We start from the raw sequence: 25,146 nt of genomic DNA on the forward strand, positions 1-25,146 counted from the left end.
TTTTTGAATAGTACCACTTTAAATGAAGAAATCCCTTTGCCTACTCTCATTGAAATTCAAACTCAGGTATTACAGTAAGTCACTGTGTTTGCTGTCTTCATGATCTGGGTCCAAATTTCCAAACAAATATTTTCATGCCAAAAAAATTTTAGACCCCTAAATTCGTGATATTTGTTTTTCTCATTCAGCATGTTCCTCTTCTGAAAGAACAGTAATGGAGGCAGAACAGACTGGCCAGGGCTGAGCCCTGGCTCTGGCAGCTGCGGCTCACAGGAGAGAGGAAGGCAGCTCTTAGGTGGCACCAAGCTGCTGGGACTGGCTCCAGCAAGAGGAGCAAGCTGAGACTGCAAGGAGCCACAGCTAGACCTCCTTGAACATGGGTTCTGCCTGAACAGTGCTGCCTTGCCACCCTAACTGCAAACTCCAGCAGGGACCTGGGATGGAAAAGTGAGAGGTTGGACGGGAGTTGCTCTCCTTCCCCTGAGCCCGGCACAGCTCAGCCAGCCCAGGAGAGCCAGACATTCATACTGTACAGCTTGTGTATAATAAAACATATCTCATGCATTTTTAGATCATCAGCTGCAGGATTAAAACAGGCACCTTGCTGAGAAAATAAATGCAAAAAACATGACCAGAGGAGACGGTACGATCATAAAGAAATTCAGAGCAAAATCAGAACTATTCTTTCTTTTTCTTCTGTATTGTTTTGTGTTTGTTGTTGGTTTTTTTTTAACTAATGTAATTAAAGACTTCCTCAGCATGGACACAAAGGGAGTATTTAACATGAACTTAAAAAAAAAAAGATTTAAAGGTTTAATATACCTTCAGGGGAAAATAAATAAATAAATAAATAAAGCAGTTAAAAGTTTTCCTTAAAAAAAAAAAGAAAAAAAAATCCACAAAAATGGCTGGTGAAACTCCATAAAGCGGCTGGAACTTGTTAATAGTCACACCTTCTTGTGACCTGAGATGCAGGAATCTAACCATGAATTTCTTACAGATATCCTTTAAAACAAGTGCTGGCTGATATCACTGTAGCCTGCTGGAGTAAAACTTTCTGAAGACAATTGTGCCACATACAGAAAGTCAACTCTCCTGACATTTAGGCTTCAGGGAAAAAAACAACAAAACAAAACAAAAACCCCACCAACTTGTTTTTCCATTTATTTTGCTTGAAAAAGAAAAAATAAACACTTAATCAGTAGCAGTGACTCAGTATTAAAAACCAACAGTATTCTTTTCCCTCTGCTCTGCACATATGGTTCCTCTGAGAGATCAGAGTTAATGAATAATAATAGTAATTTCTTCACTAGCCATTGCTAACTTTGATACCATGTGAAAAAGATTAAATGCCAAACAGCAATTTTCTACAGAGATAGACCCAACAAACCTTCTAGTTCTAAACAGCCAGAATTTTGCAGGGAGTTAATATACAGAGTTTAAACGTCTCTGCCTTTATCACAGCCCCACCAAAAAAAACCCAGCAGAAAACATGCTCAGAGTCATGCTCCCAGGCACTGAAATCAAAATCCAAATTCAGATTTTGGCAACATCTTACTGAGAAAAACTGAATGTTGTATTAAACCAAGGGCTCCTGTAAACACTCTTAACACTCATGATTCAGAGTTGTGCAGAAATAAAGCCTGTACCTTCCTGCAGGATTTTGCCCCCATGAATCAAGGATTAGGGTCTACTGCGGACCATCTGGTGACCTGCCTAATCTTCCCTTTCAGCTCTCCCCTTTCTTCCTTGCACAGGAAGAAATTGCACATGCTATGCCAGCAGGTCTATCAGCACACTGAAGCACCAGGAGCTGGCTTCAGACAGAGTCCCAGCAGCTCCCTTGACAAGGCACTACACATTTAGCAGGCCTTCCTGTAAAAGCTGGAGGACACCACCAGCTCCCTGGGTTCTGGATTACAGGACACCCACATTAAGGTGCAAGTGGAGTGAATGCAAAACTGTTTGCAGTGGCTGATACACCCGCTGCTATGGTAATGCCAGCATGAGGTTTGAAGACATAGTGCCTAGACTGGAGAATCTTTGTTAAGAAAAGCCATGGGGTGGACTTTATTAAGTTTTTGCTAAAGCAAAGTCAGGAGTAGGAAATTGCTTCCAAAACCCCCCCAAAATTGGTGTTGCAGGAAAGTAAAGGTTTGCTCCCTGAGCCATTAACTACTTGCTGGAGGTAAGCTCAGACTCTCATCATCCACCTTCAAAGCACAGCAGGATCAATGCTCTGTGCTAGCCAGGACACTGGAATAGCCAAGTCCTTTTGTCTGCTTAACTGTGGTAGTGAAAAGCTGTTTTATTTCCCTCTGCCTCTGCTCCTTTAATAAAGCAATCTGGTAGGAGGGGCTGTGGCTTGAAGCATTTCTCCCCATGTTTTTTGCTGTCTTGCTCTGGGTTTGTACAAGGCCCAGAAAGTATTAGAGCTGAAGCACGGCTGTAATAATAGAGCCCTTGGGAAAGGTGGCACTTCCATGGCTGCAGGTGTTGAAATATTCACCTTGAGATCTCCGTCTCATTAACTCTGCTCACCAGTCTCCTTATTACTGGAAAGGTTATTACAACACTGTGCCTACGTGAAAGAAGTCAAGCTCTGATTTGGACGTATATCACCCTCTCAGAAGCACCACCACATTTGGCACAACCCACCTGTCAGTCTCAGCAAAAAGGCCCAGAAATGGTGATATAAGAAGACCAACTCTACTGAGCCCTGCCAAAGGTCATTCGAGGTCAAATCAGGGTGGTAATATAGGGAAGCTCGCTCTGCTGGAGCTCATCCCCTGCCCATTCTGCAATGAAAACCGCAGTCTTTAGGGCTGTCACTTTCCTTCACAACCACTAAATTCAGACAAACATTTTTTTTTAAAAAAAAACAATCTCAGAAAAAGTTAAGCTAACAAACTCTAAATAGGGAAAGGTGTTAAATTATGTGTGGCCTCATTCTTGTGCTCTCCCTGACAAACAAAATGTGGCCATCAGAGAATTACAAGCTATGAAGCTGTTAAACTTTCCTTGGACTCTTTATTTCACATTCTTTGTGAAGGAGTTGATAGCCTGTCTACATTATCATGTTGTATGATACAGGCCATGAGGAGGAGAGTGATTTTTTTCTCTCTACACCCGCACACACACACACACAAACACGTGTACTCACATAGCCACAGAAATGAATTAGCCCATTCATAGGAAACACAAGTTCTGTTGGTTTATTAGGCTTGGAACCAAGTCACAGCATCTCAACCTGCCAAAGTTGTACATACCAGAAAAATGTCTCACCTGCAGTACCTGTCGGGCCATTTCGTATTAACGTAAGCCTTACAATTTCTGCTGTCCACGCACCAAACCCTGAAGGCCTTTCACAGCCCTGGAAATGGGCAGAAGGAGCTTTTCTGCCTTGAGTCACTAGGACTCACCACCTCCTTAGGAGGCAGGCAGTGTTTCCCACAGGAATGACTGTCAGAGAGAGGAGGGACATTCCTTGAGGTTCCCCTTCAGAGACTTCTCAGAATCCCTCTCTCTGGGTGGGTTGGCATCTCCTCTGCCAGGGGGAGCAAATGGCCTATCTCCCACAGGGTCTTAGCCTATCAATCATAGGTGGAGGGCAAGTTGCCTCTGGGCTGTCTTCTGGCTCTCACTAGCTCTTCCCGCTGTGGTCTTCAGTGCTACTCAGCAGCAGAGGTGCTGGGAATAATCCTCTGCCTGCATCCAGCTGTCTGTGCCCTGCAACAAGAGCCCCACAGTGTCCTGCCAAGCTGCTCGGCCTCTGAAGGCGCAGCCCCAAGTACCACACGTTCTATTCCGAGGCAGAATGTAATGACAGCCGCAATTAACACGGTTATTAATGCAAACACATGAAGGCACAATAATAAATAAATAAACTGTCCAACAGTGTCTGAGGTGGCGTTTCACTTCCTCTGGAAGATCAGCTCTGCTCCTGTCAGAAGACAGGATGGCTGCTTTCTCCTGGCTAGTTCATAACCTAGAGACCTATTGTCTAAACATGCCAGGCTTGTTTCTCCTGTCTACTGGACAGAAGTTCAGGGAAACAGCACATAGATGATTAAGTCAATATTGCTTTGCAAACTGCTTACATTCATGTACACCTAATTCTGGCCCTTTGCTGTCAAGTAAGGCCTACTAGGCAAGAGAAGATCTTTGATGTCTATCATCAGTTTTTTACCTGTATCTCCCAATAAAATTATCTCAGAGGATTCAGAATAATAATAAGTACATAGTTCATAGAGTTCTGATTTTTACTTTTTTTCCCCTAATCAATGTAAATAATCTATGTCTACTTTGCTTCAGCCAGTTTCTTCTCTGTACCATCAATACAACCCTTTCCTACACCTTGATCTTTATTTCTGGCATATGCAGCAAAACTTAAGAGCCTCTTCAAAGGTACTGTTTGCTTAAGGTCAAAATAAGTCTTTCCTTCAGAATTTTTCTCTTCAAATAATCCCTATCAACCTCTGTGGTTGCTTTTCACATACCTTTTAGTAACAACATATGAGTCGTGATTCTTAAAAAAGGATTTCATGCAGTGGCAGTAGATCCCCTTAAAATTAAAATAGTCATGAGGAAGACTCTGTTCTTGCCACTACCATTTTAATCTTACATATTTTGTACAGAGTCTCATCCTAGGTAGTCAATCTGAAACTCATAGTCCTTAGCTCACCTCAGAACACAACATTTGTTTTCATTAGCAAAACATGCTAATCTTGGACTTCGCCACCTCTGTGAAATGCTTTAAAAAGTGTGTCTGCATCTCCAGATCTCTTCCAGGTTCAAATTTAATTTACAAATCATCCATTTCTAGTTGAGGGGAGGGGGGGGGGGGGGGGGGGGGGGGGGGCGGGGCGGGAAAAGTAAGCTGTGAATTCTCTGGAGAGTTCACGAGGCCATTTTCAGTAACAGCAATAAGTGGTTTGCAGTCAATTTCAGCTAATAAAATAGTAACAGCTAAGGCCTCCCACAACTAAGACATGAAGTCTTTTACAACCATGCCAAAGCCTCCTTCTCTATCTGAGCTTATTAACTCCCTTTTTGTGTTAGCATCTACTACACATAAACCACTGGTCTCGAACTGTGACCACACTCCTGCAAGAAGATTGCACCAAAATCCTTCTTAGAGGCACCCATGGACAATATAGTTTTTTGCATACGATACTCTCAAATTATTTTTACTTCTTAGAGTTTTTATTAAGGTCAGGCAATGTCATTGTATAGGAGCTTTATTTATTTATTCAGGCAGCAGTATAAGGTACAATTGTCTTAATGTAATCCATCATTCCAAGAAATCTACTGTTTCTTTGTCAACTGCAGTGGTTTCACTGTTATCTACATGTCTTGCTGAATAACCTTCTCTCTCAGAAAATTTACGTTTTGCTGGTGTCACTAACCCAGCAGCTCTGGTTCTGTTCCAGAATGCTCAGAAATTCCAGTCATCCTCTTCTGACATTTCGGTTTCTTTTACCATTTTTCCCAGGTTAAAATATCATCTATGGTGCCTCAATTCCCTCTGTACTGTTAAAACTTATTTCTGTTTCCTGATTATTCTAACGGAGTGCTGTGCACAACCTAAATGGAAAATGCACAAAATGTGTGATATGTTTTTCCAAAGACATTCCTCAGAACCCTGCTGATACATCCAGCGCATAAAAATACCTAATATTAGACAACTTCCCTGAAAATGATCCCCTAACAACTACTATGACTTTTTTCTTTTTCCATATTTATTCAGTTCTTCTGGTCTATGCAGATGCAAATCATTCTGTCCCTCTTCTCTAGAGATGAACAAAGTATGTACCTACAGCTCATTCTCCTATGCATTTTGTGATTCTTGGTCTCATAAACTTACCCAGGTCTTCTTTTACCCTCTTCCTTAAGAGGAATGGAATTTTAATAGGAAGAGGGACTGTAGGAAGGCTGACTCTCTCCTCTGATGTGTGTTCTGCTCAGAGAAGGTTTATTCCCTAGCTGGTGTCCTCTAATGCTTCTTCAAGTATATTGTCCTCCTGTCCTCTCCCGTGAAAGCATCATCCTGATAAGAACAAAGGCTCAACACATTATTTATTCCACAAAGGATGCTCTTCTTCATAAAACTAATACAGACCATATCTGTCCACTCTTTTTTTTTACCCTCATGTTAACTTTAGTCGCTATTAGCTTACCCCTGTAAGCCTCCCCTGACTCTCCATTATCTGCTTCTTGTCAGGAGGATAACATTATTTCAATCAACACACCATCATGTGCACCAGTATCCAATTTAAAATGAATAAATGTCTTACTTGCTTTCAGGGTGATAGTTCATTCATCTTCTGATGAATTGCACTTATGAAGAATCCCCCAGAGCAAATGGTGCTGCCATTGATCTCCTCTATGCTGCTTCTTACAAACTATTTCACAGTGATGTAATCTAGTGCATACCTTTTTCCAGTTTATGGTTTGTGCTATTTTATACACCATCTGCAGGCCCAGATGCTGCTTTTGTAGGACTTCAGTTATAACTTCCTCAAGCATCTTTCTTTGCACTATTTTGGATTCTCCATTGTGTCCTCCCCTTCTTTCTGAACTGGGGAACCGGTTGGTTTGACACACTCTCACTCATCAGGAGTTAGTTCTTGATGCTGCAACAATTTGTTCCAGATCCCAGTCAGAACTTCCTCTGTAATCAGGACCTTGCTCTTTTAAATTGTACAATTTTTTTTTTCTTTAGCCACAAAGACTTGGACTGTTACAGTTTTCACCTTTTTTTTTAATATATTCTCCTGTTAAAAAAAAACCCTTATATTTCATTATTTCAGAGTAAAATACTCCTGAACAATTTCACAGTTAATTCTGACTGCCTAAGTAACTTGGAAACCAAAACCTGTCGGAATTTCAGTACCACCTATTGGCAAACAGAGCTATTATCTTCTAACTGTCTTCCCTTTTGTGAGCAGACAAAGAGTAAGGAGTCATTCACATGTTCTGCTGTAGTCTTCCACACATCCAAGGTTTTCTCTGCAGTTAAATTTTTACTGCTTCATTCTTCCACTCGAGCTACTTTCCTCCTTCCTTTTTATTCCCAGCACCATAAGTTACCTCCTGGTACTTCATTTGTGTGCTGGAAATTTACCTGGGATCTCACCATTTCCCATCACTGTGGGAAGCTGTATCAGCTCCATTGTTCCCAACCAGACTGATGGTCTTGGACCCTTGGACTTTACAGACTGGAGACTGAACCTCACGGCCTGTGGCTTGCCAGCACAGTGATTCACAAGTGCCACACTGATAAGGTTGACATTGTGAAGGAGTTTCTAAGGCACAGAGTTTCCTTTGCTGCCTTAGAGGATTACAGAGTCTGAAGCCAGATTAACTGTTCAACAGTTTTCTCTCTCAGGTACTAAGGCTTCTCATCATCACTAAATTTGTCTGCTGCCCAAAGCTCACAGAGTATGTTTTCCAAATGGGGAAGCACTCCTTCATCTTGAAGGTCAGTTTTCCTGCAGGTTTCCTACATTTCTCTTCTTCATAACCCCTCAAAAGAACTATGACTAGGCTAACTCTTAACATTTCCTAGGTGTGCAAGCCACGTAGCACAAGTTCAGTAAACCTAACAGTCCTCGGAAGGACTGGACCTGTTACACATACAGGGTGCAGGTGGTTTGCACACATCCACTAACTCTGCTGCTCTCAAGATGCTCAGGACTTAACACATCTGGTCCAAGATCAGTGGTACAGTAATAAATAAAAAAGGCAAATAAACTCACACCTTTGGTATAAAAGAGAAGCAGGCAAAAACCACAACAGATACGCTGAAGTGGGAAAACATACTTTCCCTTTTGTTGTCCTTGACTACATCTTTAACCTACACTCCATGGAAATCCCAGGCTTGCTGCCTCTAAGACTATCTCACCCATGTTCAGTATGATAAATCTCTGAACATCATGAGCAAGGCTTAAACTACACTCTAGGCCCAAGCAGGTTGTCAAACATCTGAAAATCCTTTATAAATAAAGGCAGTCTTCAAATTCCATGTGGTTAGAATTGCCAAAAAGACAGAAGGGCATCATCTGGAAAATCTAACAAAACATAGCTTTAAGCAGAGCCAGGAGAAAGAAAAGAAAAATTATTCAGACTTACCTGTTATCTTGCTTTTTTGGCTGCAAGGCAGTTTGAATGTGTTGCACACATCAGTAACATGCCAAGTGAGAACAGCAAATCTTCCATATCAACATCATACATAGGCCTATCTGCATATTCATAAAAGGTCTGAGGCTGCTGCAAGATCTGACCCAGTGAGTAATGTTGCAAATTGCTGTCTCTTTTTCTCCCTACCACATTAACAAATCTGTCTCTATATAACTGAGAAAGATACTTCATCAATTCATGATCACCTGCCAAGAGGTAGGATATACTCTCAGATTTTGTTAAAGGCACTTTACAAGCCAAAGCTGAATCTGAAGTTAAGACTCTGCTAATAACACCTTTATGGAAAGACATAATTAATTAATAACATAATAATAATTTTTTCCAGGTTCTCAGAGCACCTGGTTTTGACTAAAAGCCTTATGATCCAGCAGCAACATGTTATAGGGCAGTACAAGAACTTATAGAAAAGTTTTAAACTTCTGTGTACAGACTTCATATGCTTTTTAAATAACTTTTCTACTACTGTTTTATCTGCCTACTGTGTAAATTCAGTAGAATTTACACATAAGGACTGGTCTATCATCTGTTTATGGAATATTCAACTTTTACAGGGGAATAAATTTTCTGACATAGCCAAACTTTCCTTCTCCAAATTCCATGTTCTCATATTCCCTGCAGAGCTACAGATTCCAAGTGCTACTATTATGGACCAATGCAAGACCAGCCTTCACTCAGACTCTGGAAGCATTTTTCTTAATCCAAAACAAGAAGTCAGATTAAATTTTTCCTTGCAAGCCTCAGCAAATCCATCATTTTAAATGCTTACAGCTTAAATATACATATATTTTTCCCTTTCGAATATGGCAGGATTCTCCTGAGTCAGTAAGAAAGCTGATTGTTTCAGATAGGACTGCATAGGTCATTGTGTCCTCAACAAAACCAAAAGAGAGTGGTTTTATTGACATAATTCAAGGTACAGTGTGGTTATACTGGCTGAAGATATAGCCATATATTTAACACTATTTCAAGTCATAAAAACGTACTCAAAATTTAAACAATTTTTAAAGTTGAAAAGTTACTGGCTGGTCACATGTGCACAATTGCAAAATGACTGAACAAATCTTCCAAATGTCAGTTTTCCTTTCAAAACATATTTGCCACTAAACTGAGATGACACATAGTGATTTTTACTGACAATGGACTGTTCTAAAGAAAAAGTGACTGAGCAAAACCAGGATTACTGCAGAGATTTTCTAATCTACTGTAAGCAGTTGAAATACAAGGATAATTTGTGTTCCTTTCTTGATTATCAAGAAGGCTTCTGAAAATTTTGGAATTAAAGGCTAAAGATGCCTAAAAGAATGTTTAGAGTTTTGTCAATTGCTTTCACTCTGAAAGATTTCTCAGAGTTCAGCTTTTAAAGAATTTTTGAGTGAGTAGACATCAAGCTACATGGTATGGAAAGCCCTTTACATCCCCTGGTGAGGGAAGAGAAGGAAGATCCTACCAACCATATTATTACCGTTCCTATTGCAAGATCTAGAGCAATTTCAGAAATAATGACACTGTATAATCTAATCCTCCTCTTTCCATAATGCAACATTCTCAACAGCACAGTTTTAGGGTCCGTTCTTCTAAGAATACCTACAAATTACAAATTACTCCTGACTGTCAAAGTTGGTAATTGTAATAAGAAAGAAGACAATGCTCCTCAGTGATAAGTCCTGTGATCAAACTCACACACAGAGATACCTGCCTGTGCAGCAGAGACCCTAGCACACACCGAGCAACCCTTCCTCAGATGAGCCTGAATTCATGGGGCGATCAACACTAAGTGCTTTCTCTATCCTTGCTGATGCTCTTACAGAAAGCAGGATACTGTCTCTCCCTATAGCTTTCACTCCAGAAAGGATTTAAAGGATTTAGGGTTCCTAAGACATTTCTAATTAAATACAATAGATTAGGAGGTCTATGGCATTACAGCTTCAATTGGCCATCCATCAACATTTCATAACCCTAAGCACATTACCTTGACCCGCAATGCGATATGTGAATGAACCAGAACACTGACAAGGTGGAGCCCCAAGAGGGAGGGTTAAGGAGATAAAGAGAAGAGATGGTGGAGGGAAAGCTTACTGAAAAGACATCTGAAGGAAGAAATAGAACTATGCTCTCTAACATTGGCAAATAAGATAAATGGAAATCAGCATTGCAAGTTTTATTATCTTTAAGGTTTGGAAAGCAGAATTTCTATCAGGAAGGAAAAGCTGTCTCTGTTGCTTTCATATCAGGATATGTTAAAAATCAATATAAATTACATAGAAGGAAAGATAATCAACCTTCCAGTACTGAAACATGCCCAAAAAATTAGTCTTAGGTCTCTGCTCTGCTCTCAAGGTATTTTTTCTGAACAACATGATCAGAAATGTTAGCTGTGGGAAGAGAAGTAAAATTAGTCCTAATGAGGGTGAGGCCTCACACCATGTGTCAGAATGAGACAGAAGTATATGGCAGACCTGAGGACCACAGGTGAATTTTTGCTTCCATTCACTAAATTATCTATTCTTGAGTCCCATCACATTTGTATCCCAGTCAGTAGAGACTCAAAATTCAGCCATAGAGCAGGATGCAAGGTAGTAGTAAACATGTTGATGATCTGTATCTGATAACCTGACCTGGAAAAAGATATTTCAGTATCTGAGAGTCCAAGACTACTCCAATCCACAAGGGCTTCAGAAAGCCCCAGTTGAGCCCTGGGTTTAAAAAAGAGATACCCAGTTAAATAGGCTTGCTAGACAGTTTAGTCAGCCTTTTCCCCTTCCAATTCTTTACAAGAAAAAAGGGAATGGTCCTCAAGCAAGAGGATGCTTATAAGCAATAGGCTTTTTTCTATTCATGGTAGTCTGCCCTCACTCACTTTCTTTCCAGGATCCTTCTGAAGCATTTAAGGGTTTCTTTGGGGCTTATATGGGGTTTAACACATCCTTAGCCAGCACAGAAATTCTGGGAAGCATCAGCCTTTTACCCTTGTGTAGTGAAGCCAATATTAAAGAGTGCTTCCAGCTCCAGTGCTCCTTTAGAGTGGATCCCATTATGATGGGAGACAGGATGCCACCTGCAATCTCATCTGCCACCAGGAGAAGCTATTGGCTCATCTGACCAGGAGAGAAAAACAGTATTATTTCATGACATATGGAAAAAACTAAAGGCAGGAAAAGTATAATTTAATGAAAAGTGATTTCTAGAGTGTGCACTTACAGATGCACTCAACTACATGATATAAATTGTAAGTAAAGACTCTGGATTTTTGTGCTGTATTTGGCTTTAGGGTTTTTTCTCAGTCTGATGGATTTCTCAGGGCATGTTTCAGCTGCTTCATAGAATCTAATTTGTTCTTTAATGTTGTTTTTTTTTCTTTCTTAAATGAAGTGAATTCCTACAAATGCAAAACATATTTTTATAATGGACTTTTCTTTCTAATAACAGTATTTTGTTGTGTATATCAGGTGATGCTTCATTACTAGCCTCATCAGATTAAGGTGGTGGAATTTCTGCCATCAGAAGGTTACATCTCCTGCAGTGAAAGATTCAAGGCACCTCTGCTACAGAAACAAGTGCAGTCTGGCATGTATGCCATTTCCAGGAATCAAATCATTTTTCAGCCACACATATGCTGATCTGATGACCTTGAGGTATTATTTCCAAAAATCAATGCTGTGTATATGACCTTCAGGCATCTGCTTTTCATTGTAGGGGGCTGATGTAAAGAGTGTGACAATCAGCCAGTCTTTTATCAGGACCCCACCATTACACCTGTCCACCAGTAGAACACAGAAGGTTCCTGTAGCAGTGACACCAACCACACCTACAGTGGGCATACTGTTAGAGTTACCTCTGATAGACACAGACTTCAAGAACCCTGCAAGTAACTTTATAGCTCTTACACATTTCCATATTGCCTGACAGCATACTTAGTGGCCTGAAGCAGATCAAGGATTTCATGTGTTCTCTCTTTGTTTCCCCACCTATAAAATCTTTTCTATTTCCTGCTGAAGGGTATAATTGTCATTAGCTTTAAGTGTTTGTGAAGCATTTTGAGTTTGGAAGGTTGGGTGTAGTAAACTTTAAGCAAAACTGAGGATGTGGAGAAGATATGTTGATGCTCCTAGCAGCAACTAAGAATCACTTACAAAACTTGTGGGGAGGCAGGTGAGAGAGTAAGAAAACAGGGCTCTGACTATAGATTCAGATAAGAGCTGGAAATATATTTTCATTACACTTGGAATCATTTAGTGCATTGGATGTAAGTATTCATACAGTTAAAGATATTTTTTTCCAAAAACATCCAATTATAAACATCCAAACAAGTATAAAGTATTACCCATAGTGACAAGATAAGCTTTTTATAAGTATTGATAAGCATTTATTAAAGTCTCCATGACTTTGATAAACATCAGTTATGAAACCAGAATGAATACCACTGAGTTTGTTTGTCTAGTCCCATACTATACACCCTAATGACAAAATTCCAGGAATTATTCATGGAACAGTGACTCTGAGGATTTTGTTCAAGACCCAGACACTTAAACTTAGGTGTTAACAATGTAGATGACTAAAAAAGAATGAGGTGTCAATCTACTCAAAGGGGAGATCTGTGGCTCAATCGGCTGCCATTTCAGATGCTGTAGTGTGTCCTGGAGGTGTCAGCTGCTTCTCCAGAAGGTCTCTCACATGTAAGACATCAAACCTGACAGCCTGATTAGGAGGTCTCAGGCACCGTAGAACATCTCCCCTTTGTAAATGAGTCATTGTCTAAGTATCTGCTCTTGATTCCTTTGACTGAATTAAGTAGACATCCATTCCCTTGAGTGGGTGTTTGGGGTACTGAGCTAACATAGAAATGTACGTTGTCCCCACCCATACAGAGACCCAGCTATATCTCACTCCAGGCCGTAGCCAACCCCTGAGACTGAAGTATGTTATTGTTTACACAAACCAGCTTTCCTAAACTGTAATCATTTGACCTTTGTTACAGAACTAATGGAATATTCACATTAGCATAATCCTGAGAGCTACAAACCATCCCAATATTTTCAAGGTGCTCTGAAGAACACTTGACATTGTCAGAAGAACTGTGTGAGGTAGGAAGAGTGCAGAGAGGGGCAGCAGGCAATGCTGGGGACTGCTCTCCAGTGTCATCTTCTAGGAGAAACAGCTTTACTCCAGAGGAAGAGGAGATTCTGCCTTCTGGCCAGTTTCAACAATAAAGGACTCTTTCTGTACCACAGCAAAGGAAAATAATGGCTTCCTGCCATTCTTACTGCCGTACAGCAAGAGAAGGAACCCCTTTCTTCCACAGCTTCCAACAGAGGGGCAGATCATAACCTAGGAAGAGTTAAAAGATGGAATGAAAACTTATTGTGATATGACACTGTCATATACGTATTTGCTAGTACAATGCAGGGAGAGTTAGTTTTGTGTCCTTTTGGATAGTCCCAAAGAACTTCTCTTGTAATAAAAAAGTGCTTTAAGTAACGGGCTGTCAGCTTTAGAGTTTTGAGCATCATGCACCTAACAAGTGGTTCAAGAGGTGTTGCAGTGTCATTAGCACAGGGACAGCTGGAAAAAGTGGTGGAAAGTCAGTACAGAAAGACTGTCTCTTGAGCCCCAGCTATTCACCTAGTCCAGTCCCATCCTGCAGTGGGTCATGGCAACTATGGCCTGTCGTACTGCTCCAAGAGACCTTACTTTGGACTAAGAATTTACTTGTTAGATGGCTAATGTTACCTGAAACAAATTGTAGCTGAGATGAGCAGAACTTTGCCACCAGCACAAATGGGAAAGCAAGGGTGATATCACAAGTGCTGGGGGAAATAGATGCGAATTACTGATTATTTCCATCCAAACTTGTGCTCACTGGAGTTAAGTGGCCATATTATTCAGGCCAGAAGGAAAACCCGAAGGAAAATAAGTGGAAAGAAAAACCACAAAGGCTTGCTGTGCAAGAAGGAGAAGAAGTAATGAGTTCTGCTCCTTCAGATTATTTTTTTCTGGATTTACGAAGACCAAGAAGCAAGAAGGCACTGAAGTACTATTCCACCCCAATGAAACTATCATTCTTATGACCAGCATAACCCACTCTTTCCTCTAACAGTCAAAAATGCCATATTTTGCAGGTGGCTCCCAGAGGATGTCAAAGGATGTGAAAAATCACACCCAGCCAGGCAGTTCTTGATGGAGTACATGTCTGAGGCGGCCCTAGAATGCAAGGTATTCAAGGAAGCCATATAAGATAAAAAATATTTGTTAAATTTGCCTGATATGTCATAATATGAATAATTAAAATAACAAAGAAAGATCACCCTTCTGTTTCAACCTTATCTGTTTTGGGGGAGGGGTTGGTAGCACAAATATTAGCCATAGGATACCTCTCAGTCTATCACATGTTTTGTTAGGATGTCAGAAATCTCCAAGAGCAACAGCATTGCACAGGAGCTGCTGATAGCTCCTCAAATGCATAGATTATTCTATTTTTGATGAAATGCATATGTCAATCTCAGAGCAAAATTGAGCCCTTAGGGCAAAATTCTCTTCTCAGATCCACACATCAATGGGAGTTCCCCTCATGCAGGAAGAACAGACTATTGGAGTTGAGAGCTGCTGTGTAGGTCAGGGTGGAAAATTTTGTCTGTAGCTTTTATTTTCTGAAATAGTAAATTTAAAATATAAATGTAATTTTCTGTCATTACAAAACACTTGAACAAAATCTAAACCTGGCCTACCAACATCACAGAAAAACATACCACGTTCAAACATAAATATTTAGCTAAAGCCTTCTGGAGTGAAAGAAGAGGTAAAATCACGTCTTCACAAACTCTGAATATATTAAATTCTTCCTTTACAATAGTGAATGTCTTCAGAATAAAAATGCTCTTTACTTTAACAGACTCAATGGGGACAAGGTGCTTGAAGGGTCAGTTTTGTCTAAGCCTTCACAAGGTGAGAAATCACATTCCTAGCACCTTCAGGCCTGTACAGACTCTCTGGGCATGTAAGTAAAGCAAAGCCTCATTCCACCATGCTCACCATGAAGCACATCCAGCATATGAAATAGAATTCCATTTCCCAGAGGGGACGATGAAGAGAAAGGATCACTAATCTAGAGTAGCCACTCAGAAGCCCCAGTGCAACTTTCCCAGATCTGGACAGACCCATTTTGTCTGTAATTTTGGGGTTAAATGTCATAAAACATACATGTACAAAGGAAGTAGCCTGTCAAGGATTTAACTTTGGAATTGCTGCCAAAGTGTGTATCTGAATCAGATCTGTGCTCGCTTTACACCTGCTTTTCTTTGCACGCTTCTTTCATAATAAAATTAAACCCTTCCCAGTGAAATGATACATAGCCTATACTTCCTTTTAATTCCTAGTTCTCTATAATTGCTAATTTGAAAATTAGCAGTTATTAAAATTATGTTTAAGAGAGTAAATTGGTGAGTATATCTTACACAGATCCTCTGTATGGGTGGAGTTTCACTGAAAATTCCAGGCTGCTGCTGTCAGGTTTTGACACTGGTGATCTGATTTATTGCTCAAAGACTTTCTTTCTCTTTCACTTCTACTCCCTTTCAACATCTTCTTGCTTGAAAACTTCTAAACTCATTAGTCACTATTGAGATCATTAGCACGCAGCCTGGGTTTTTGTAACTACTATGAACAAAGGCATAAAGTGCTTTCTCATGTTTCTTACTGCAGTTCTGGAAGCAGCTGATATTTCAAGGGGGTAAAGAGACTTGCAGATTCAGACAGATACGGCACAAGCAAAGTGACAGACAGGGACAACACCTAAGGCTTTGGGAAGATGATACTATTTTGAATTATTAACAAGAAACAATCTAAATTAGAAACTCCACTAATGTGCCTGTAGGAATCACATACCCCTAACACAAACATTTATGAATTAGGTAAGTATTTAAGTACTAGTTAAATAAATATTCAGCTATAACCCCTGTTGCCTGTGGACATGTAGTTAGAAATCTTTGTTATTCTGCTATAGACACCATGGATATAAAACTGTTGCCAGAACAGCCATAAAAAGTTATCATCCTATTTCTACTTGAGAAATGTCAAACTTTGGTTTTGTTAGTGGATCCCTGGGAGACATTTCTTCAGCAGTTTTTTTAACCATAACCTGAGAATAGTATTTAATTGCAGGAACAATCACTGTTGAGTATCAAAATTAACTTAATACTCATTAGTTTGACTATGGCAGTACTTCTTAGCTTGACTTGTAAATTCGTGCGATGAATTATTGAAAAGCCATTATTGAAATTACCTCTTCTTTTCTAACATGGCTGCTTATGTTTCCCAGATGAAATACAGCATGCATCTGTTGCCATAGCTACAGTTAGTTTCTGAAATAAACATTACTTCTTTCTCATTCCTATGTCCACATACAAAATGCTAAGCTGTGCCATCTTTTCCAATCTTACCTATTGTAACCATCACAGTTCATTTAAATTATAATCTTATTAAAGATAAAAACCTATCTCACCTCAGAAGGCAGGCATTTAAGTGACACAAAAGATAGTAATTCTCAGAGTTTATAAACACAGCATGGGATGTGCACATACAGCCTTTAAAGGAGTGACCTTTCCGGGACTCCTGTTAATGTATGAAACATGAGGAGGAGTTTATCTGAGAAGATACAGGAGATGGGAAAAGGTTTAGCAAGTTCCCCAAAGTGTGCTTATTGTACCTCTTGGGTTCTGGAGACTTGGAAAACAACCCTCTGTTCCATGGCTGGGTGGAATTTGGGGCAATATTATTTGATGAACCAGGCAGTCCTTTTTAACCTTGTCTTTCTGCAGCGCAGAGAGTTTGTGTAACTTTCAAATGTCTCATTTACCATTTCCAAAAATGACAGTCAGTTCAAGGAATTTAGGATACTGTCCTTAAGGGTCAATTTTGTCATGTCCATGGTAAGGTAGCCTCATGCAGAAGGAAACAAGATATAAACAGGTCCTCATAGCTCAGACCCGAAACAAGAGGATATAAATTGGCAGTTGTTCTGGCCCTTCAGCAGAACCAAGCTGAAATATACAAGTAGTACTTAGCTCTCATGATGTTGCAAAAGATGTGTGGATATTTTAAATGTCTGTATTTACTTTAATTTTATTCTTTTTTTTTTTTAAGAAACTTTCCACAAAGCATAATCAACACAGAGAAAAAATAGGCCATATCAATCCCCAGGAGCCTAAGCAGGCAGATGTGCCTTGCAGGATACCTTAAGGGACAAAGGATTGCAACTATTTTGGACTACCTCAGGAAGTAGATCACAAAGGGGATACCTTGACAGTGGCCTCCTTTATACACTGGAAGCTCTTCAGAATAATTGTTCTTTACTGACCAATATAAACATCAAGAGAGATGTGATATTTTAAGTAGATAAATCCTGAGCCACTCAAGGCTTTAAATATTGAAGCAAACCTATTCAATATCACCAGAAAATGAGCAGTCACTGCTAAGCGCAGAATGGTGGCTAACATCAAGATACACCGACATCTGAGCCAACATAAGATTTAGCTCTATTTGCAATATATTACGATATTCTACAATAGTTTACAGCCCATAGCTAGCTCTTCCTTCATGTAAGCATGAAGACACTAAGATCAAGAAGATATAACTTGCTAGGGGCTTGAAACTTCACAGATAACAATCCAAGTGAAAGGCTGAGACTAGACTAGCTTGTGACCTGTCTGTGCTGAGGTGCATGATAACAGTACAGCTATTACTCTCAAAATTCAGTATTGGTCTGGCAGTGAGGAACCTCTATCACCATTTTTCAGAAAACTCTGTGAGAACTTCTGCAATCTTGTTGTAGTCCTTTTTTTATAGAAACACCACTATAGATTACAGTTACCAAAAAAGATTGGATGGAGCGAGAATTTAGACAAAATTAATAAAGGAAGACTGAGTAACTGAGAAAGCAGATAAAGCAATTAAAACAATCTGAGATAAACTATCACCTGCCAAGAAAATTTATGCCTCTCTGCAATGCCAAAAGTCATGGGATTCAAGCTAAAGTAAATGAGGCCCAGGGAAACACATTTTCAGGTCTGAGACCTGATTTTCTCACTCTTTGAGGTGCACATAGTTTTGATAAGGAACTAGAATTTGAACATTTAAAGAAGACGAGGGATCTGAGCTCACCAGCTCCTTCTTCTCCCTTTTTCTCTGCTGTTTCAGAATTGCTCTGAACAAAAGTTCACCAAAATTACTTTAGCCCTCACAACATCTTCTAGCGTATCATTTATTCAGGAAGAGTATTCATGGTAAACAGTTATCTTTCTTGTTTCTCCATGAATTTATCTCTGAACACTCCTTGAAGAAAAGGATTTAGACACCATTCAAAGCCTAGAGATGCTCCATTTCCTGACAGAACTACCCAATTCTTTAACAACAAGTATGAAGGGACAAACAATACCAAGGCCCTGATACATTAATCATGTGCCTCTCTGATAATAAGAAGGGTTCCCATGAGCATAACACCCTAGCTCAGGCTCCGGCTTCCAGCCCATGGCAACCCAAGCTGGACTTTCCAAAGCCATAGGAATCTATTTATACCAGGAAACATCTCTGCCTATCACTGTACAACAAAAGCTGTGCGCCTCTGTAACAGTGCAAGTCTCAAACACTAAAGAAAAAGTACATGAGGCTCAGAAATAAACATTCCCAGAAAATCAGGCTCTATTCTAATTCTGCTGCACTGAGAAGTGGCTCAATATTTTACCAACACTCCAGCTTTCCCTCTATAGCCAGGTTAGTAACTACAAGAGAAGCAGTAGCTGTCCCACTGTAGTAATAATGGTTGGCACCTCCTGCAAACTTTTTGTCATGATCAATAGTCCTAGGACTCAGGTGCACAGAAAAGTCAGTTCATCCACAGATATCCATATACATGTTCATAGTCCTCGGCAAACATGGTATAAACTAAATTAAACTAGCCCTTGAAGAAAGACCTCATTTATCAACCAGTGATAAAACATTCATTTATCTCACCCCTTAATGCCAGGTTAGAGCCTGTGCATCTCCTAGTGAAATTATTTCAGATTTGGTCAGCTTCTGCATTTCCCAGCTGGTCCCCTTGCTTCGAGATAACTTAGCTTTGGTTTGCAGTCTAGAGCTTTCCACACTCTGAACAATTACATATCCAGCAGCACCAGCACTGGATCACAAATTATGATGGAGAACACTTCACAGTGTATGGGGTTCACTGGGATGGATAGCATGAAAACAAAAGGGGACTGGGACTGTTTTTCCAAAGTCAAAATATCATTTGGCCTAAGCTGAATGCATAGTCTGTTGGCCACAGCTAATATCTGTAAGCATTTCATATCTTTTACTGTTAAGCAGAAACACTGCACTGAAAGCCTCTGTGAGCTGAGAACCTACCTCTTACTAATCCTTAGTCAGAAGAGCCCCTAAACCCTTTTCCCTCATATCAGAGGGCTCCAATGCCCATAAACTGAAGCCTCCCGTGCATTTGGTGTCAGTGATTTCCACACCAAGTCCTATGTAAGCTTAAAACACCATAACCATCTTTCTCTTCCTATGAGCACAGGTTCTTTTGTGGATCAAATGATCTCTAGACTTCAGCAGAGAGTCCTGTGTCCCAGTCCTAATGGCTCTACAGTGTGTGAAGACTGGCTTTATATTTCTAATTTGAAAAGGGATAATTGTAGATGATTGTATATGTAAATGTTGGAGGCAAAGAGTCTTAAAGCTGAAAAATATGTGTTTATTAATTCATCAAGAAACCCAAAGTTAGGAAGTGTCATTACTGGCACTTACTGTGCAACCAAATTCTACTCCCATGTGTATACACATTATGAAACATTTCCTAATTATATGATAAATTTTCTTTTTTGCCACAGGACCACAGCTTTATTCAGTGCACAGTGTCCAGAGCATACAGCAGGTGCTCAATATTTCTCTTTATCCTCATGCACATCCTCTGAACATTGCATTGAATACAGAGTTACTTGTCGCCTCGTGGGTTTTATGCTGATATTTGCAAATCTAGTATATCAGTGTACTACAAAGAATAATGAACTTATGGTCACAATCCCCCTATGGACATACCAGAAGAGTGTCATTCCTACATACACATTTAGGAGAGTGTAATTCAGCCTGTTTAATAGATTGAAGCAGATGCTATGACCTGCTTAATGCAAGACAATAAGTCGATGGTATATTGGATGAACCTACACTGCTAGGTAATGCTGCCCACTTCCTCACAGTCCCAAATCTACATAGCATGTGTTAATTAAAGTTGTGACACTCAATACTGGGCGTTCCTGTACATCAGACTCCCAGTCCTGTGACTTGAACCCCCAGAAAAGAGAAACACATTCAGTGATATCCTGGAAATGTCCTACTATCTTCAACATATCCACTTGAAAGTCAGTAGCAGACTATGTCTACTTCTCCTACACTAATTTTGCTAATAACAAAGCCAAACTTATACTTTTTGCAGTGTTTTCCCTTGTTGCCTACATACCAGTATCTCATCCAAATGAGGAACACTCCCAGAAAACAGCTTCATTCTCTTCCCAGTTCTGATTCATTCCTTGCACACAGTAACTGAGTCGTTACTGAGTAACTCTGTCTCAGTAACTGAGACAGACAGAGGTCCTGTGATAAGAATGTACATGGCAATGTAAGTTGGAACCATATGAGATTGCTTCATTGAAGACCCCTAGGCTATGTATGTGGCAATTTAAATTCTGTCAAATTTTGAGGCATTTGTTTCTTAATATTTATGTGTATATGTACATTTGTATCACTCCTCTCAAGTGGTGTTTTTGCAACCAGGAAGAGAGGAACATTGGAAAATTCATGAACTCTAGCATCTTTACTGTGCAAAGCTGATATATTTAGGAAATAGTCAAAATTTATCATATTAAGCCCCACCTGGGAAAAACAATAAGATTATTCTTTTTTTTCCAAAAAACTGTAGAAGAGCAACTTGCAATTTAGTTGGCTATAATGTCAGAAAACACAGTAGGGAAACCAGTTAGAATGGAAATCATAGCAGAAAAGTCATTTGCTTGCTAAGCTGTCAAGAGTGGCATCAGTTACAGTCAACTCATTCCCAAGAGATCCACATTTAGCACATTCTGTAAAGAATTTCTCCAGGACCAAGAGCTCAACCTTTTCAGCTACCCCATCTACTCAGAAAAAGGAAGCCAGGGAAACCCATATTGTAAAGTCCTGTATGAATCTATTAGACAATGAGTCATTGTGTAAAAGGAAATGTCCTCTGAAAAAGAAAAGAGGTGGAACTGCTGTCATTTGTGCAGTGGAGGACACACAAAAGAAGCATACTTACCATGGAATTGGATGTGTCCCTCCAAAGAGTGATGTCTACAGATAAGGTGGCTACATCTTAATTAGTCTGTTCCTGAAGCACATCCTTATTATACCAACCAGATGTCTGTTTGCTAAAATTGTCTGCTTTTTTCCACTGACAAGTTTGATGTAGATCTCTGAATTGTAAACATCTGAATTTAAGCAAGGTGAAAATAAGTTGCCCAGTTTCTGTAACTCAAGTCAGACTAAAAAGGGAGCAAGTCTCTCAGCCACAAAGATCAGCCAGGTGCCAGGCACACACCAAAATGGAACATGAGGCTCATGGAGAAATTCAGTGTGTGGAACAAGAGGACCTGCAGCCCTCGGGTTTCAGTAGAGTTTGAGAAGCAGCCAAGAGTTCTGTGTTAAGGTTTTGGAACTAAGTGCTTAAATTCCTCCGAAATCTAACTTTAGATTGAGGCATTAGGATACTTTTTTGGATCCAGCTTTCTGACCTTGTATTTTTATAGTCTCTTGGTAGCAATTATAAACCAGCAATTAAATGTAAGAGTAGGATCATTACCCTTAATCATATTGGTAATGAAGTCTGAGTATTTGATTCAGGGAAGTGAAATTACATACATTTCCTTTTGTTCTGTTGTCCAATCTCTAGTCATTTACATGTGGTCCTTGGATGTAGATCTATCATTCTGTAGTTGCTCCATGACTATATACCATGACTATAGAGATTTCTCTCTAACTTTAACTGGAGTTTTGGATATGCAAGCAATATAGGACTCAACCACACATACTGGTAAAATTTCCACAGTTCACAGGTATTCATGCCAGCAGATATTCAGTCCTATTTCCTGTGTAGCTCCCCATAATTTTTTTCTCAGATGTTTTCAGCTCAAAAAATAAGTCTAAGAGAGAAGGTACTCAATAAAAGATTTTACTGACAATTCTTAAAGAATTCATTTTCTTACTGTGTTTATTCCTATCCAATTCAATTCCGATCCTACAGAGAGAACTAGAGACAGTAGCCAAAAATGCCGATGGCAATAGGGTCAAAATAAAATTTGGGGGGAATTAAAAATAAATGATCATGCAAAGAAGAAAAATTTACCCAGATACAAGAGAGAAGAAACCTCCCTCAGAAGTGTCCATGATTTCAGAAAGCAATAGAAGTGGAAAAACATGATAACTAACAAAAATGAAGAGGAAAAAAAAAATCTCTTTCTAACAACCAAATTGCCAAAAAGCCTTCTCTCTCTTTTCAGCATCTGAATATGAACAGACAAAAAATAGGAGTGTTAAAACATTTATTTATAGATTGCTATTAGACTGTCTTCTGGTGAAGCTAATCTTTCAGCACATGCTGTTATCACTTTATATTTTTTGTGATTGCTCTTAACAGTACATGCTACTGACAACCATTCACTGCCTGCGTATCCTTAAGAGACAGAAAGGAAGGATTAATTTTCTTATAATAGCCTGTCTCTTACATAGTTAATGACAGGAAAAACAGGATGTCAGTTTGTGGTGTTGGCTTAGAGAGAAATAGTAATCATGATGTGGGAATCTTGTACCAACTGCCTTCCAGCTATGTTCCAGCTCAGAGCTCCAATAGACACAAATACTTGCAGAAAATGCAAGGTTAGAAAGGCTACCTACAGGTTCTGACTTCAGCTTATACAGCCAGCTGTAGACAAGAAAGAATAAAGACATGCCAGGAGGATTTGGGGGAAGGTCTGGGACACAGAACTACTCCTCTTGATGAAGTTTAAATGCAACGTATGTGTCAGACCAACTGACTGTTAAATAAGTCTAACCTAACTCTCGTGACTAGTTTGGAGTTTAGAACCTGATCCACAGATTGTAATCTAACAGAAAGATTTCCACTAACCCCATTTGTTTTGGTGCTGTTCGCGCAACAACACAGTGCAAGGGAACAAGAGGATTCCCTGGATATCCTTTTCAACATCAGAATAACAGATTACAGTTACAAAGAAAAAACTATAGGAGAAAATTACAGGTAACATGCAGACAAGCAGGGACATGGAAAAAACTCCTTAAACACCTGAAAAATAAGAGCCTGATCTAGTGCCTCTAGACAACAGATCAGAGCAATCAAATACAATCCCTAGAATGGTCCACTAAGAAGACTCCTTTATTCCTCCTACCACTAAGGAAAAAGTGGTAAAAATAAATTTAAAAAAAAATAAACATAGGATACCAAACACAAAAAAAAATTCATACTGGTTGATGGATGCAGAAGTAGCTTCTGATTAGTCACAACTGAGCTATAACTTGCTTTGTAAAACTTACACATCTGTAAGTGAAATGGCTACAGGATAAGACACACTGGTTTGTTCCTTGCAAGAAGAAAGTGCACAAGGTGCTTAAAAAAAACAAAAAGCATGAAATGCAGGAGAAAAAGCTCTGGTTGGGGGAAAGATATACCTTGTTGTTAGCAGTCACTTCGGCAGTAGGTATTTTGGGTATCCGTTAACACGTGATTACAAATATTTATAAGTTTATTCATATCTCACTTTTACAAGATGTACATTCATATCATGTGACTCAACATAATACACTCTGAAAAGGGAACTCAACATGTCTGGTGATTTCATGTAGGAGCATGCTGGCATAACCAAAACCTAAACAAAAAATAATTGTTTGCTTGTTTGTTTTTCTCTTCCACAATAACAAAGGGGTACAAACTTTTAAGACAAGTTGATTTGGGAGATTTTCTTTTTTAAAACAAAACAAAACAAACATTTTAGCAATCCCTGAAATGTCTGTAAACTCAGACACACTATGTCTACATAACCAAAATAATGCAAATGGTACTTCAGATCATATTGGCTGCTCCTAATTTTGCAAAAGCAACAGGTTAAAAAAATATATAAAAATAAATGCAAAGCATTGTCAAATTTACACTCAACATAATTAAAATAATACACATTTAGAGATTTTCAAACAAAAAAAAAATAAATAAAACATACACATACATTAATACAAAGAAACAGAGATATTTGCCTGTCTTTGATGTGATTAATGCATACCATAAGCCTAGATTCATGAAAGTATTGCCTTTCAATAAATATATTCAGCTTCAAAATCTGGTATTTTCTACATTCTTCAACTGATTTTAGTTAAATATCAATTTTCAATATAAGGTGTATGAACTGCATCAAGTTTTGGGGTTTTTTTTAATTGGAAATCAGCAAGTTTCTAGGCTGATTTACAAAAATTAAGCAATGACTTTTAGCCTCAAATCTGTCTAACTGACAAAATTTGAGGGATATCTGGTATCACACCCCTTTTGAAGAATGCCTCAAACACCAAAGCCTGTGGCCTTCCCCTCACCTGGCTAGAAAGGCCAACTAAAAAAAAACAAAACCAATATACTGCTAGCCACTGGGTTAACCTGATGGCACCCATGTTGCACCTTTTTAAGGTGTGACTTAGAGATGCAATTTTACAAAAAGCATTAGCTGTAAAGCAAAAGGCTCTATTCTTTTCTTAAGGAGAGGAGATCATGCTCTGTAGCACACTGCATTTTTTTGTTTGCTTCTTTCCAAACAACACCAGGCCTTCTCTGGCCCTACCACATCTTACTGCAGTCAATAGAGATTTTCAAGGGAC

The sequence above is a fragment of the Apus apus genome, chromosome 1 (assembly GCF_020740795.1).
Source record: "Apus apus isolate bApuApu2 chromosome 1, bApuApu2.pri.cur, whole genome shotgun sequence".
Lineage (NCBI taxonomy): Eukaryota > Metazoa > Chordata > Aves > Apodiformes > Apodidae > Apus > Apus apus.